This window comes from Myotis nattereri (genome assembly GCF_964212035.1).
Source record: "Myotis nattereri genome assembly, chromosome: 3".
Classification (NCBI taxonomy): Eukaryota; Metazoa; Chordata; class Mammalia; order Chiroptera; family Vespertilionidae; genus Myotis; species Myotis nattereri.
This window is the reverse complement of record NC_138077.1, coordinates 204,895,632-204,912,808: the sequence shown is the minus strand read 5'-3', so window position 1 is coordinate 204,912,808 and position 17,177 is coordinate 204,895,632. Positions and strand designations below refer to the sequence as shown.

The 17,177-nt window shown below is 48.5% G+C and overlaps 1 pseudogene across 1 annotated transcript; it reads right to left on the bottom strand.

Annotated features, from left to right (window-relative positions):
- Positions 1-2,617: 2,617 nt before the first annotated feature.
- On the bottom strand, positions 2,618-17,177 carry LOC308515937 (phospholipase A2, membrane associated-like; annotated as a pseudogene). Its single transcript has 4 exons — positions 17,132-17,177; positions 16,799-16,944; positions 16,436-16,542; positions 2,618-3,080 (listed from the first exon to the last, which is right to left on the bottom strand). The product of its transcript is annotated as a phospholipase A2, membrane associated-like (transcript).

Genomic DNA, 17,177 nt, shown 5'->3' with positions numbered 1-17,177 from the left:
TGACGCAGACACAGTGCCTACTCTCAGTGTTAGTGGAAATTCACAACAGTAACACTACTTATAATCGTGACGTTTCACTGAGCACCGGCTAGGTGCCAGGCACTGACCTGAGCCCCTCAGCCGGCCTCATCTCATTGAATTTTCAAAATTACAAAACGAAGCAGGTTTTATCATTGTCCTGCCTTACAGAGGATCAAGCTGAGACCTGAGGAGGTCGGGTGGCACAGGCAGTCAGAGGTAACACGCAGGTTTGAATCCCCGTCTGTCTGACTTGAAGCTCAGGCTCTTTGACCCAACACTGTGCTCTCTCTCCATTCATACATTCAATCACTTGTTCACCCGGTGTTATTGTTGAGTCAGAACTAGTGCCAGACGCTGCTCAGCCAACTAAAGCTCCTGGAATCTGCAGGGAAATAAGACTCAAATCCCTGACCTCATATGAGCTCGAACTTGCTGGTGTTCTGCACCGCCCCCCCCCCCCAGGAGAGATGAAGGGGGGGGGGTGCAGGCTTCCTTGAAAACACCAGCATTTGGGGGCCGACAGAGAGGGGAGCTGAGTAGCAGGAACACAGATGACAGGGCAGCCCGTTGGAATTCAGAGGGAGAGTTTTGAGGCGAGAGGAGATGGTCAGCGGGATGTAGTGCCGGAGAGACTGAGGGGGTGAAGTCCAGGCTTGGGCAACTCCAGGCTTTGGGGGATCCCCGAGAGCCGGCTGGGGGACGCAGCTGGAGCCAGGCAGCAAAGGGTTCAGCAGGGAGCGGGCGATGAGTAAGTGGAGGCTTCTCTGTCCAGAAACTGGGCTTTTGCAGGAAACAGAAACTGAGAGAGGTCAGCAGAGGTAAGGGGTGTTTCCCTTTTTTGGCTGCTCTCGCCTGGGCTGGGGTGGGAGCTCCTGTGTGCCTGCAGCAGAGGAGGGGACTGGAGGGAAAGAGAAATAAACACACCGAAGGCGGAGTTTCCCCACAGCAGCTACTGCTCAGGGATGTGTTGTGTATTTATTTACGTGACTGATGCCTGTACGCTCTCTCCATGTCCCCCAACCAGAAAGGCAGCCCTGTTCACAGTGGGTCCCCGCAGTGCCTGGCACACAGCAGACTCCCAGTGGGTACTTTTTGTGTTAAATTGAATTCACAGAGTTCCTAGCGGGGGGTAGGTCCCAGGAAGAGAGGGTTTCATGCGGGCCCAAAGGAGGGGCTTTGGGGACAGGAGGGCGGGCACACCCGCGTCTTCTCAGTGTGTGTATGTGGGGGTCAGGATGGGGAGCAGGATCAACAGAAGTGGAGGATGGAGAGTAATGACAGCTACCCATGTCCTTGTGAGAACTCTAGGAGGCTGTGTATTTGTTAACATTTTGGCCACTTCTCCGTTACAAATGCATGAAGTCATTTAATCCCAATCACTCTCGGAGGCAAGAGAACAACCATCAGCCCTGAGGTGAAATAGCTGAGTGGGGAAGCCAGGATTTGAACCCAGGACTCGGAGCTGCGAGCTGATCCCAGGAGAGCCTGTGGTGTGAACCCCTGAGCCACACCCCTTCCCACTTGGCATTACCTCTCCCTGAGCCCCTCAGACGGTCATTATTGTCATAGTCCCAGGCACAAACAGACAAGTGGGGCGACTTTCCTGGGGTCACACCGCTGCTGACTGGGGGACTCCAGCTGGCATTTCTCTCACTGCAAGGTGGTGGTTTCTCCTTCTCAGAGGGAAGAAATGTGGCAATTTGCTAGAGAGTCAGGTGCAAAAAAGAGGTGCCAGCCGTGCTTGGCAACATTTTACTGCAACTCCAGAGCGGGGCTTTCACAGGTTCCCGAACAGGACAGAGAGTTGGGGTTGGCAGATGGGGAGCAACAGGCAGAGAACGGGGCAGTCAGAGGGGGTGCCACCCACTGTCCTGGCCACAGCTGGGTCTCACCGGTGCTGGTACCTCTCTCACTTCTCCAATAAGCCCAAAGCTATCGCCAATGAGACGAGGGGAGAAGGGCTCAGCGAGGTGGTGCTGGCGGATGTGACTCAGCCAGTCTGACTGGAGTCTGTATTTATAACCCCTGACACTACAGCGCCTTGTACCAGTTTGTTCTCACACCACGGCAGGCAGACACACACACACACACACACACACACTCACATACATGCACACATACGGGCACACACACACACACCCATACACCCATTCTCACACACATTCACACTTACACACACACACACACACACACTCACATGCGCACATACTGGCACACACATACACCCATACACACATTCACACACACTCTCACACTCATACACACAACTCACACACTTTCACACACAAATACATACACATACTCACACACACCCCCATACACACACTCTTACACACACTCACTCACATACATACACACACTCACACACATACACACACTCATACACACACCCATACACACTCACACACACACACTCACAATCATACACACACACATACACACACTCACAATCATACACACACACTCATACACACTCTCATATACAATCATACACACACATTCACACACCCACACACACTCACATATACACATGCACCACACTGACACATGTGAGCACGCATACACACACACACACACACAGACATGTACAGAGTTTGCCAATGAACTAATTGCTTTATTTAGAGGAGACCCTGGGAATGTAGCCACCACGGCTAAGCAGGAAGCGGGGCTTGGAGAGCAGTGGGGAGGGGACATCTCCTGCCTCCCAAGGAAGAGGGGAAAGGCGCCAGGCCACCTGCCTCGGGGCTTCTCATTCTGGAAGGAAGGCTTCTCTCTGGGGGGTTGAGGGGCTCCTGGCTTGTCTCTGGGATGGGAGAGGGGTGTTTCCTTCTTTGCCAGGAACTAGCCAGGGCGGGGAGGGGTGGGGGCCAGAGAGGGAAGCTCAGCGTGGGAGGCGAGGCTTCCGGGGGCGGGACCTCAGCACTGGAAGTCACTCCCATGGCAGTTCCGGTTGGGGTAGAATTGGTACTGTTTCTTGTAGGTGTTCAGGTTTCTCGCAAAACAGGAGGCAGCTCTTTTATCACATTCACACAGCTGCCTGCGACAGTGATCCTGCTTCCCTGGAATCACAAGAAAATAAACCTGGCTGAGGGTTCGGGAATGTTGGATGGCCCCTGTCCTCCAGACGCGTCTAGTCCGGGGCAAGCACCTAGGCTCCAGGTAGTAATTCTTTTTTTTTTGTACATAAATAGTCGGCAGCTTTATTCACAATAGCCCCAAACTTGAGAAACCCAAATATTCCATAACTTGTGGATAGACATGCAAATTGTGATAGAATGGTCCCAGCTCTCCTCCAAAATCTCTTAAAAGAAGCAAGTTCTAAGCCTTCCTTAGTCCCCACCCTTATGTCACAGAGGGTTCTTTCTGTCCTCAATTGTTTCTCTTCTGTTGGGGATTTAAAAGGAATGGCTCAGGATTTGTATTCCATGTTACTTAATTGTTGAGTGGAATACTAGTCAACAATTCAAAGGAATGAACTAGTGTTAAAACATCGTGGATGAATCTCAAACGTTCTGTGCTGAGTAAAAGAAGCCATATACATAAGAGGATGGACTGGATGATTCCATTCTTATGACATTCTCCATAAGGCAAAATGCCCATGACAAGAATGAGATTAGGAATTTCCTGGAACTGGGGTGGTGGGAAGATTGAAGGCAAAAGGATAGAAGGGAACTATTTTCGAATGATAGAAATGTTCTTTGTTTTGATTGGGGTGGTAGTTATTCAGCTTTATACATTTGTCAAACTCATTGGACTATAGACTTAAAAGGCATGCATTATTGTATGCAAACTATATCTTCCAGGTAGGTCTCCTTTGCAGCCACATTTGAGAACTGCTGGCCTGCTGCTTCCGGCGACCCATGTCTGTGCTTGCTGTCTTCTTTTTTTCTTTTTTTTTTTTTCTGTTCATCAGATTATTTATTCACTTGATTTTTATTTTTTTAATTTTTATTTTTTAATATATTTTATTGATTTTTTACAGAGAGGAAGGGAGAGGGATAGAGAGTTAGAAACATCGATGAGGGAGAAACATCGATCAGCTGCCTCCTGCACACCCCCCACTGGGGATGTGCCCGCAACCAAGGTACATGCCCTTGACCGGAATCGAACCTGGGACCCTTGAGTCCGCAGGCCGACGCTCCATCCACTGAGCCAAACGGGCCAGGGCAATTCACTTGATTTTTAGATTCACTTGTTGATAGATGTGTATTTGTTGTTCATAGTTTGTATCTTTACCTTTTTCTTCTTCTTCCTCTTCTTAAAGGATGCCTTTCAGCATTTCATATAATACTGGTTTAGTGGTGATGAATTCCTTTAGCTTTTTCTTATCTGTGAAGCTCTTTATCTGACCTTCAATTCTGAATGATAGCTTTGCTGAATAAAGTAATCTTGGTTGTAGGTTCTTGGTATTCATCACTTTGAATATTTCTTGCCACTCCCTTCTGGCCTGCAAAGTTTGTGTTGAGAAATCCGCTGACAGTCATATGGGTACTCCCTTGTATGTAACTGACTGTCTTTCTCTTGCTGCTTTTAAGATTCTCTCTTTGTCTTTTGCTCTTGGCATTTTAATTATGATGTGTCTTGGTGTGGTCCTCTTTGGATTCCTTTTGTTTGAGGATCTCTGAGCTTCCTGGAGTTGTAAGTCTATTTCTTTCACCAGGTAGGGGAAGTTCTCTGTCATTATTTCTTCAAATAGGTTTTCAATATCTTGCTCTCTCTCTTCTTCTGGCATCCCTATAATTCGGATGTTGGTATGCTTGAAGCTTTCCCAGAGGCTCCTTACACTATCTTCGTATTTTTGGATTCTTTTTTCATTTTGCTTTTCCTGTTGGGTGTTTTTTGCTTCTTCATATTTCAAATCTTTGACTTTATTCTTGCGATCCTCTAGTCTGCTGTTGGGTGTCTTTATAATATTCTTTATTTCAGTCAGTGTATGCTTAATTTCTAGTTGGTCCTTTATCACAACCTCGAGGGTCTCATTAGATTTCTTGAGGGTCTCATTAAGTTTATTGGTGGTTTCTAGAAAATTCTTTTTTTTTTTAATTAAATCTTTATTGTTCAGACTATTACATTTGTTCCTCTTTTTTCCCCCCATAACTCCCCTCCTCCCAATTCCCGCCCCACCCTCCGCCCTCACTCCCCACCCGCTGTCCTCATCCACAGGTGCACGATTTTTGTCCAGGGTCTTCCCGCATCTCCCACACCCCTTCCCACCCAAGAATAGTCAGTCCATTCCCTTTCTATGTCCCTGATTCTATTATAATCACCAGTTCATTCTGTTCATCAGATTATTTATTCACTTGATTCTTAGATTCACTTGTTGATAGATGCATATTTGTTGTTCATAATTTGTATCTTTACCTTTTTCTTCCTCTTCCTCTTCTTAAAGGATACCTTTCAGCATTTCATATAATCCTGGTTTGGTGGTGATGAACTCCTTTAGCTTTTCCTTATCTGTGAAGCTCTTTATCTGACCTTCAATTCTGAATGATAGCTTTTCTGGATAAAGTAATCTTGGTTGTAGGTTCTTGGTATTCATCACTTTGAATATTTCTTGCCACTCCCTTCTGGCCTGCAAAGTTTCTGTTGAGAAATCAGCTGACAGTCGTATGGGTATTCCCTTGTAGGTAACTGAGTTTCTTTCTCTTGCTGTTTTTAAGATTCTCTCTTTATCTTTTGCTCTTGGCATTTTAATTATGATGTGTCTTGGTGTGGTCCTCTTTGGATTCCTTTTGTTTGGGGTTCTCCGTGCTTCTTGGACCTGTAAGTCCATTTCTTTCACCAGGTGGGGGAAGTTTTCTGTCATTATTTCTTCAAATAGGTTTTCAATATCTTGCTCTCTCTCATCTTCTGGCACCCCTATAATTCTGATGTTGGTACGCTTGAAGCTGTCCCAGAGGCTCCTTACACTATCCCTGCATTTTTGGTTTCTTTTTTCATTTTGCTTTTCCGGTTGGGTGTTTTTTGCTTCCTTGCATTTCAAATCATTGACTTGATTCTTGCGCTCCTCTGGTCTGCTGTTGGGAGTCTGTATAATATTCGTTATTTCAGTCCGTGTATATTCTTAATTTCTAGTTGGTTCCCCAATATAACATCGAGGGTCTCATTAGTTTTCTTGTAGATCTCATTAAGTTTATCGGCGGCTTCTAAACAGTTGTTGAGAGACCTTAAAAGTGTGGTTCTGAACTCTATATCTTCCATTGACAATTTTGTCCTGTTTCTTTGTCTCCGCATTTTGTTATGCTTCCTTGGTGCACCCCCTAGTGGTCTTTGTGCGCAGTCTTATAGTTAAACCTTGATTGTTGTAGCTAATACCAGGGAGGGTTTGACCTCCAGGCCAAGTGGCTATGAGAATCAGCTGTGTCTGCAGTGAGAGAACTTCTGTCCTCTAGGGAGGTGCTAATCTAGCCTTTGCCTGAGGCTACCCGGCAAATGCCTGTGTGCAGGGCTTGGGCGGGGCAGGTCGCACAGGATCAACAGGGTGGGCTGGAGAGAGCAGTTATGGCGGCTCTCAGTCCTGTCCCCAGGGGCTCTGCCTCTCTGAGTCCCAGCACCCGCTGCAAAGCTCAGAGAGAAAGCTGCACTCGCTCTGACCGCTCTGACCGAAGCCAGACAGTCCCGCTTCTCCCGTTTGAGTCCGGGTCCCTAAAGACTCGCCTGTATCTGGAGCTCAGAGTCTGCGACTCCCTCCCGATTGAAAATGCCAACCGCACCCTCTGCCGCTCGGCGCACTCCGCACGTCAGAATTTGACTTCAGCACTGCGCCTCCTCTGAGTGTCCGTATGCGTTTCTCTTTCCTCCTAGTTGTAGGACTTCCACTCAGCCAGCGTTCCTGTGGTTCTGGGTGATGTCTGTTCCGTTTTTTAGTTTCACTTTTGAAGTAGTTGTTCAAGGCAGCAAACTCGGCGTTAACCTATGCTGCCATCTTGGTTCTCCCCTAGAAAATTCTTGAAAAACCTTAAAAGTGTAGTTTTGAAATCTATATCCAGTAGTTTGCTTTCCTCCATTTCTGTCATTTGTGTCCTGTTTCTTTGTCTCTGCATTTTTTATGCTTCGCTGTGTTGATAGTGGCTTTGTGTGCTAGGTGTCCTATAGGGCTCAGTGGCTCAGACTCCCCAATTACCTGAGGTAGACACTCTTGGTGCAATCCCTTGTGGGCTTTGTGCACAGCCTTGTTGTAGTTAAACCTTGATTGTTCTAGGTAACACTGGGAGGGATTGACCACCAGGCCAATTGGCTGTGAGAATCAGCTGTGTCTGCAGTGGGAGAAATTCTGTGCTGGAGACACCCCTCCAGGACAAGACTTGCTTCAATGGGGTTTTGGTGGTCACTGAGTCTGCCCCCTGAGTGTGACCTTTATGGATCCGAGGAGCTGCAATATGGATGGTCCCACTCTGACCACCGGGCACACTGGCTCCCTGGATCTCTAAGGAGGTGCTAATCTAGCCTTTTCTTGAGGCTACCCAGCAGGAGCCAGCTGTGACGCAATGCAAGTTGCCCTGGGGCCTTGGGCTAGCTGCAGATTTTTAGGTAATTATCAGATTGCAAAGGGCCAGGCCTTTCATATGCAAAAGCCTCCGTGCATGGCTTGGGTGGTGTGGGGTGGGGTCCCAGGGGATCAACAGGGTGGAGCGAGCTGTTATGGCAGCTCTCAGTCCTGCCCTCACAGGCCCTGCTTCTCAGTGTCCCAGCAATCGCTGCAAGCACCTCCGAGAGAAAGCTGCCCTCCAGTTCCGACCGATGCTAGACAGTCCAGTTTCTCCTGTATGAGTCTGGGTCCCCAGAGACTCGCCTGGAACTGGAGCTCAGAGCTTGAGACTCCCTCCAGATTGAAAAAGACAACCGTTATGTCAGCCACCAGCCCTCTCCTCATGCGCCTCTGTACCTTTTTATTTTACTTCCGCACCACACCACCTCTGAGTCTCGGTATGCTCTTGTCTTTCCTTCTATTTGTAGAATTTCCACTCAGCCAGCCTTCCTGTGGTTCTGGATGATGTCCATTCCATCTTTTAGTTGTATTGTTGAACTCCAGGTAGTACTTCTGATGGGAAGACAGAGCTCCTGCCCTCAGGGAGCGAGCACCAAGTCTGATGGGGATGCCTGCCCCCAAGCACTGGGAGACGCTTCTTGACAGCCTTTGCTTCTTTCTTCTTCCCAACAGATGTGTCCAGGTGCAAAGCCCCAGCCCCTAGGACAGTGGTTCTCAATCTTGGCAGAACATTAGAATCACCTGGGAATCTTTTAAAAATCCTGATTTCTGGACCTCATACTCTGGAAATTCTGTTTCTTTGTTACTAATGTTGTGGCCTCACCCCATAACAAAGAAACAGAATTTCTGGAGGATGAGGCCCAGAAATCAGACTTTTAAAAAGATTCCCAGGGGATTCTAATGTGCAGCCAAGGTCGAGAACCACTGCCCTAGGGCCTAGGAATGGGTTGTGATTGGTATAAACCAGTCATGCTCCTCCCTTTTTCTTTTCAATGATTGGTCTCTGGGAGCAAGTGACCTTGTTCTGGCCAATGATCCATAGGGGAAGTCTCCTGGATTAATTTCCTCTTCCAAATAGAGACATCCGAGGGGGAAAGTCTCTTCTATGGGGTAAGGCCATGAGGTTGGAGTGGCACCAGGAGTCGTGGCATACCATGGCCAAGGTCCGGAAGCAGAAGGTGGGGAAAAGGCTGTGTCTCTGACCACATGGTTGAGAAGCTGCCTCCCATCCACTCCCTGCACTGCCCTCTGCCAGACCAGTCAGACTTCCCCAATATCCAAGCCTCTTGTGGTTGGGCATCCCGTTGCTTATGACCCAAAGCCTGCTAAGATACAGGGCCTGTGGAGAGGTCATGACAGGGAGACATCATTTCTGATCTTAAAGAGCTCAGGGTGTTGGGGAGAGGCGATACTTTCTCAAAATCCCACCAGTGGATCTGGGGCCACTGGGCAAACCCTTCCATTGACCACCCAGCTCTCTCCTCCCCTTCAGAGCCAAACGTGCCCCAGGACATCTTGGCTTCATGTCCCACTCACTCTCCGCCCGCCCGGCCCCCCAAATCTGGATTTGCCCTCACACTCCATGGCAACAGCCCCAGTGAGGTCCTCAGGGGTCTTCCTGCCTCTAAATCCGCGGAGCCTGTCAGCCCATATCCTCGAGACTTCGTGTTAAATTGGCTGCTGTCCACACATTGACCTTCTCTCTGTCTCCTCTCCCTCTCTGACAGGCCATCCTCTCTCTTCTGTCTGGGCCTTTAGACATCATATGGGCAAGCATATCCCGCTCTCAGATCTCTGCTGTGAGTCCTGAACCCATGCCTTGTCCAGACCCCTCCCTGGAGCTGCCAATCCCTACATCCAACTGCCTGCTTCGCATCTCCCTGGGTGTTCAGGGAGCCTCTTAAACATGTCTACATAGAACTCCTCCTCCCTTCACCCACCTGGACCACCTCCTGTTCCATCCAGGGGACCGGATACCCACCCAACAGCTCCCTATCCCTCTACCCAGGCAATCACCCAGCTCTGTTGATTCTACCTGAAATGACACTCTCAGCCCTCCCATCAAGACTACCATTGTCATATGTCCAATGGCAATGGTCTTCTCACTGCTGCCCCGCCTCCCAGTCCCATGGTCTCCGCCCACCCTGGGGGGATCCTCCCAAATGCAAATCTGTTCATGCCATTCCTTTACTCAAGAGCTCCCCACTGCTCTAGGACAAAATCTAAATGCAGTATGGCCTTGGGTTTGGCCTGGCCCCTCCCATTCCTTCAGCCTCATCTGTCACCACTCCCTCTCCTTCAGGCTCACAGAACTGTTCCAGTTCCCTTGGGCCCTTTGACCCTGCTGAGCCCTCTTGTAGGAAGGCCTCTTCTATGGGGTAAGACCATGATGTTGGAGTGGCACCAGGAGTCTTGGCATCCCATGGCCAAGGTCGGGGAGCAGAAGGTGAGGAAAAGGCTGGCTCCTGACATCCAAACTGAGTCTTTAAGGATGTACAGGCACTTTCTCTCTGCGCCCCCCCCCCCCCCCCCCCGTGCCTGCACAGCTTTAAAGACTCAGCTTGGCTGTCAGGAGCCTTCCTGGACCACAGCCTGTGCTCAGGGTCCTGCCCTTTGGCTTACTGCCTATTGGAGTCTCCCATCTAGTGTTTTCCTTGTCTTTACTTCCCACTCACGTATGAGCTCCCTGAGGCAGGGACACTGTCCCTTTGTACTTCCTCCTCTTTTTTATTTTTTCGCTTTTGTTGTTGTTAATCATCACCTGAGGATATTTTCCAATTGATTTTTAGGAAGAGTGCAAGGGAGGGGGAGAGACACACACAGAGAAACATTGATGTGAAAGAGACACATCGGTTGGTTGCCTCCTGCATGCACCCAACTGGGGGTTGGGGGTCGAGCTTGCAACAGAGGTATGTGCTGCTGGAATCAAACCCACTGCCAATACTTTATCCACTGATCCAATCGTGCCAGGGTGCCCCTTTGTGTTTCTATCTCTGGTGCTCGGGCTTGGGCTTTGCCTGGCCCCTCCAATTCCTGTGTCCAGTTGCTGGGGTCCAACCCCAGCAGGTTCAGAGGTCCCCAAAGGTGTGGACGGAGTCGGTAAAGAAGTAATGACATGGAGACAGTGTTCAGTTGATCAGCAGCCTAGCCAGGATCTCCAACCAAGTTCTGTTTGTCTTTTATTGTCTTTTTACATCTGTATTTATAACAGTTGATTTTAATCCTGTCAATTTCTATTCCAAAGGTTAGGGCATTTCTTATCTCCATTCCAGGGAGTAAAGATTATGTAGCTTAAGGGTGATTGTTTGTAGTTAAAGTGATTAATTACATGCCAGGCATTTAGTTAAGGGGTTTTATCCCCTCCCTAACTTCAGGGAAAAATCCCTACCTGGGGAAACAACCTTTCTCGGAGAGGTGACCTTGGTTAAAACACATAGTGCTAAGGGGAGCAAACATATTAAGAACAGTATGCTATATAGGCCAGGTCCCTTGAAACATATGCTGTTCAGATGTTTCTTTTCTTCAGCGACTGTGTTAAGCAGCAAGGATGGACCGGCTTTCGGCAAATTCCCCCTTTTTTATTTTTTAAATGATAACGCATGCAAATCAGTGGCCACCTCTCAGATTGTGCTGTTTAAGACTCGGAAGAAGACTGGCAAGCAATGACAATAAGCATAGCTGTAAACATAGTGGATGGAGCGCACAAGGAGCCTTGTTCCTGTAGAAGGTTGCTGGCCCCTTCAGTCAAGGGATTTCAGCTGGCCTCAAGTCGGTGGTTTGGTTGTCCTTGTTGATCTGGCTAGTGGGCAGCGTCATTGGCGACAGGCTTCCCGAAGCATCAGCAAGTTGAATGGCTGGATCAAAGGGTCCATCAGGGCTGCGTTTAATGGTGGTGTTGGTGTCCGAGGAGGAGTAAGCTGTGCCCTCTGGGTCGGCTGATATGGAAGATGGAGGGTAGTAGAGAGAAAAAGAAGAGAAAGCAAAAGAACTACAAGGCATGGAAGTGTTTAGAAAAAAGAGGGAGCAGAAAGGGATGAAGGCAGCATCCTGACACAGCCCTTTCCTTCAAGCTGCCCCTTTCCCTGTGGTCCAAGGTAGAAATGGGAAACAAGTCCTGTTGCAGTGAGAGGGCAGCTGCTGTCAGCCGGTCTCGTTCTTTACCTGGGTCCCGATCTGAGCTGGGCATGGGAAGCGAAGCAGCCATAGGGGCAGGAGACCTCCCTCAGAAGTCGTGAGGCTTCAGGCCTCTGCAGAGTTGGGGGGGTGAAGGTCTGTGCCCCACCTCTGTTGACCCCCAAGTTGTTTCCTGATGGCCCCTCTGCGACTGTGCCTGTCTTAGGTTGTTCCTTCCCTGAGGAATCTTACCCGTCTCTGGCTAACCAGCCATCCTCCGGGGCCAAGCAGGGTGATGTGAGGTGTGTGAATGAGGGAGGGGCAGCACCCCCCTGCAAGAGGTTCAGTTTTGTCTCCTTGGTAGCCTATGCCCCTGTGGCCTCCATGCCCAGCACCTGCCTTGGGATCCCCACGACTGCTGGCGGGGCCCTGGCTCTGGTCACATCTCTTGGGGAACCCAGGTTGCTTCTCCAGGGAGGCCCCAGCTCACACCATTGGGCGAGAGGCAGATAAATGGCACCGGCCACCATGAGGCCTCAACTTCAGCGTGAACAGAAAGCCCAGGCAACAGCTGTGGGCAAATGGACTGTGAGAAGGGGGTCCCTCTTGACACAAGGGCAAGAGGGGCCAATACTGGACAAAGGAGAGTCCCAGGAAGGGCTTTCTCAGCCCAGGATGTCAGGCTCTTGGCACAAGACAACTCCATGTATGGGGCATATACCAGACACCCCATAGTCATGGCAGAAAAGGGAGGTGCTCTTCCTGGAACAGTAGAGTAGGGAGATTCTAGAAAAGGCTGTGTTCAGGAGAAAAGGAGAAAGGCCAAAGAACCAGCAAACAAGTTGTCAGATTAAAAAAAAGAAAGAAAAAGGAAAGGAGATGTGGGGCAAAGCTGGGACATATGGACACACAAAAAGGAGGCACATGTGATCCTCCCAATGACAGGTTGATCCAGCTCAGGGCTGCACATCTGCTGCAGACGGGCACTGGTCAGGTGTGCTAGGGTGAGGCGGAGACGGAGGGCGGTGAGACATAAGGTCAGACTAGACTGTCTGGAATCCACACAGGTGAGTCTGCGTCCTGTGGAAATATACAAGCATATCCTCTCCCCCAGGTTATAAGTACTTCAGGTCCCTTCCAGGCTCCTGTAAGCAAGTCTCTCCATTTGATGAGGGCTTCAGGTTTAGTTAGATCAGGGTTCCAATGTCTGTACATCGGGGAATTTCCCTCAGAACCTACATTTAGTATATTAATTACGAATAGAGTATGTTGTAGAATATGATGAGGAGAGGAATATTTAAACTCATTTTCTTGTAATTTTTTGTAAAGGAGTAAATCAAACACCACTGGGGCTATATAATAGAACTCCCATTTGAGACAAGATATCTCTTCCCCATAATGTAAAAGGGATAGTCGTAATTACATAGGGACAGAATGTTCCTGAATGTTGATATTCATCAGCCCAAGTTAAAATCTGAGAACTCTTTTTTACATTAGATGCCTTGCCTAGTCCTACTAGGGAAGTGGAGGTGGTGTGCGTGGGCCATGAAGAGGGCCAATCCTTCCCTGCTATGCAGGAAACATCTGCTGCTGTATCCAATAGACCTTCAATTGGTTTTCCCTGAATTTGTAAAATTTTTGTAGGTCTAGCAGCATGGATTTCTTGTATCCAAAATGCTGCATCACTAGATCCAAAGCCTCCGGCCCCTCAAGCTTCCTGGGTAACAGTTGTCCCTATTTTATGTATTGGTAACAGGAGTAATTGGGCAATTCTCTGGTTGGGCTGAATCTGTATAGTTGTGGTGTGTGGGGAAAGTAAAATCTGTTTTTCTCCTGTGTAGTCTGCATCAACAACTCCTGGGATGACTAAGATCCCCTGTAACGAGGTGGAGCTCCGTCCTAATATTAAGCCTACAGTTCCCTCAGGCAGCGGCCCAGACACTCCTGTAGGAATGGCTGCTACTGGCGAGTCTGGGGTTAGTATTGTGTGGGTGGTTGAATGGAAGTCCAATCCTGCACTGCCTGGGGTTGCCCTGAAGAGGTCACTGACTGATTGAAATTTGCAGAGGGGTTGAGGGTTGATGCCCCTATTATTGCAGGAGCCTGAGGCTGGCCCCTTCTCAAGTTTCCCAATTGAGGTGATGGGATATAACCTCCTTGGGAGCGGTTTGTAGAGTTTAAAGGGCAACCATTTTTATGGTATTTTGATCTACATTCCTTTGCCCAATGGAGTCCTTTCTGACATCGGGGACAAACAGTTTTTGGAGGAATAATATTATTCCCTGATGTATTTCCAGGCTGTCGAGGAGCTTGCCATCTGGCTTGAGTATTATTATTTTTATTTGGGCATTCTCTGCTAAAGTGCCCAGATAAGCCACAAGAGTAGCAGTTCATATTTCTTTTATTACCTATATTATTGCTGGCTTGTCCTATGCCCTGTACATATTGAGAGTATGTCTCCCCTTTGAGAGCTGCAGCCATAGCTACACCCTGTATAAATGCTGGACTTACATCAGCACACTGTTTTATAAAATCATTTATAGTTCCCGTTCTGCGAATCGGCCTTAATAAAGCCTGACAGGTATTATTAGCATTTTCAAAAGCCAGTTGTTTAATTAGGATATTGGCTGCCTCTTCGTGATTGATTACTCTCTTGACTGCCTGTATGAGGCGAGAAAGGAAATCCTGATATGGTTCCTCAGCCTTCTGTTTAACCTCTGTAAGGGTGGTTGTTTTTCCTACTGTATAAGGTAGAGATTTCCAGGCATTTACTGCACAACTGCTTACTTTAATAAGTGCCTCTTTGGGCATACACATTTGCTCCTGAGCCGTGTTAAAATCACCTTCTCCTAATATCATGTCTAGGGTTATTCCTCCTCTGGAATTTTTGCTAGTGGCTACAGCTCTCTTAGCAAGATCATCATATTCAGTTTTCCATAGTAAGTAATCGCCTCTGGAGAGACAGGCTTTACAAACCTGTGACCAATCGTAAGGAGTCATCCATTTACTGGCTAGGTTTTCTACCAAGGTTTGTGTGTAAGGAGCTAGAGGTCCATATTCAGAGCAGGCAAATTTTAATTCTTTAAATATTTTGTAAGAAATAGACTCCCAGGTGGGGTTTTCGTCCTCACCAAACTCATTCTGATATGCAACTGGGAAGCAGAGTGAGAATTCAAGATCTCCATTAGCTTCAGCTTCTCTTATCGCCCTTTGAAATTTAGACATGCAGCTCATAGGAGCCGCAGGGCCTGGTTTAGGCTTCCTTTCTAATTTGGGGAGCCTGGTTTGAATGGGAGGGCCATTCTCCTCTCTACTGACTGGAAAGGACCAATGGTCATGTTTATGATATTCATTCTCCTTCCGATCAGTAGGCATAGCTAAATTGCTCTTAGATTGAGCTGGAGACAATAATGATGTGCCCTCTTTAGGTGGAGCCGAGGGACTATTTAAAGTTTGAGAAAGTTCAACCGTTTCTGCCTCTGGTGCCAAGGTGTCACAAATTGAATTCCAGAGGGAAAAGGTATCTGCCGGGACCATCTCAGATCCATCGTAGCTGTAATAATTCTTTAATTGCTCTCCTACTTTAGTCCAAGTTTCTAAATTAACAGTTCCATCCTCAGGAAGCCATGGACATACGTCTTGTATAAAAGTTTCTGTCTGACTGGGAGTAACCTTAACTCCTCTGATAGCAAGCATATGTGTTAAAAGATTAATACAGAGTCTTTTTTCTTTAGATTCAGTATGACCCATCTTCACAATCTAAGTTCTGTACTATCTACTCGCTTACCCTGCTTATCCTCTGTAGGAGGGTCTGCAGCACCCTACGGTGCAGTCCTATCCTTCCCAAGTACGGGGGGACTTACCTAGAGGAACCCAGTTCGGGTGCCAGATGTTGGGGTCCAACCCCAGCAGGTCCAGGGGTTCCCAAAGGTGTGGACAGAGTCTGCAAAGAGGGAGTGACATGGAGACAGCGTTCAGTAGATCAGCAGCCTAGCCAGGACCTCTAGCCAGGATGTACAGCCAAGCTCTGGTTGTCTTTTATTGTCTTGTTACATCTGTATTTATACCAGTTGATTTTAATTCTGACAATTTCTATTCCAAAGGTTAGGGCATTTCTTATCTCCATTCCAGGGAGTAAAGAGTATGTAGCTTAAGGGTGATTGTTCATAGTTAAAGTGATTAACTACCTGCAAGGCATTTAGTTAAGGGGTTTTATCCCCTCCCTAACTTCAGGGAAAAATCCCTACCTGGGGAAACAACCTTTCTCGGAGAGGTGACCTTGGTTAAAACACATAGTGCTAAGGGGAGCAAACATATTAAGAACAGTATGATATATATGCCAGGTCCCTTGAAACATATGCTGTGTAGATGTTTTTTTCCCTGTAGTGACTGGGGTAAGCAGCAAGGATAGACCGGCTTCCGGCATCCACATATGGCTTCTATGGTTGCTACTGTGGCTGGGGCGGCCGCGGATCCCCCAGGCTTGGCCTGGCCCCTCCAGTGCCCAGCACAGTGGGCACTCAGTAAGAGAAACCAAGGAGACGGGGTGAAATTGTAGGACAGTGATGGCGAACCTATGACACGCATGTCAGAGGTGACACACGAACTCTTTTTTTTGGTAGATTTTTCTTTGTTAAATGGCATTTAAATATATAGAATAAATATCAAAAATATAAATCTTTGTTTCACTATGGTTTCAAATATCAAAAAATTTCTATATGTGACACGGCACCAGAGTTAAGTTAGGGTTTTTCAAATTGCTGACACGCCGAGCTCAAAAGGTTCGCCACCACTGTTGTGGGACGTCCTTACCACAGACGATTTGGCCCTTTCGGTAATCAAAGTTGTAGTTCAGATACTTGGTGCCACATTTCTGCTTCTCCAGACGTCTGTAGCAACAGTCATGTGCGGCGCAGCACCTGTGGTGAAGAGATGTGATTGGGGCTGCTTCCCCACAGCTCCAGGGAGCCTGGTCCCCGTGGTCTTGCCCCTTGACCCTGGGCAGAGACCCAATGACCTTGCAATGGTCTAGAGCAGAGTTTCTAACATGCTGGCTGCTTTTCCAGCTGGGACCTCCTGGGGTTCTGTGACGATGGGCACCAGCTCTGCCTGGTAGCTCCCGGCCCTGCGGGGCCACGAGTAGGCAGAGGGAGGGGAGGGCTGGGGTGGCCTCACCGGATCCATTGCATCCTTGGGGGATCCTCGGCTGCCCCAGCCACAGTGGCAACCATAGAAGCCATACCTGGACACAGCACCCTTTCCTGTCTTGAACTCAATCATTTTCTGGAAATCCAGCAAACTCCCGTGGGTCTGCTGCAGGCCTGGAAGAACATTGTCTGGGGATGGGGCCTGGGGCCCTGTGCTCTCCTCCTCTGCCCCTCTCTGCTACTCCCCCTCCCTCTAGGGCCTCTCTCTCACCCACTGAGGGAGGGCCTGTGGAAATTGGAAGGAAAGCTGGAGCTAAGGGTGCTCTGCCCCCTTGTGGCCAGAGGTCAGGGCTGCTCTTACCAAAGGCCATGGTCAAGGCCAACAACAGAAGGGTCTTCATGTGGAC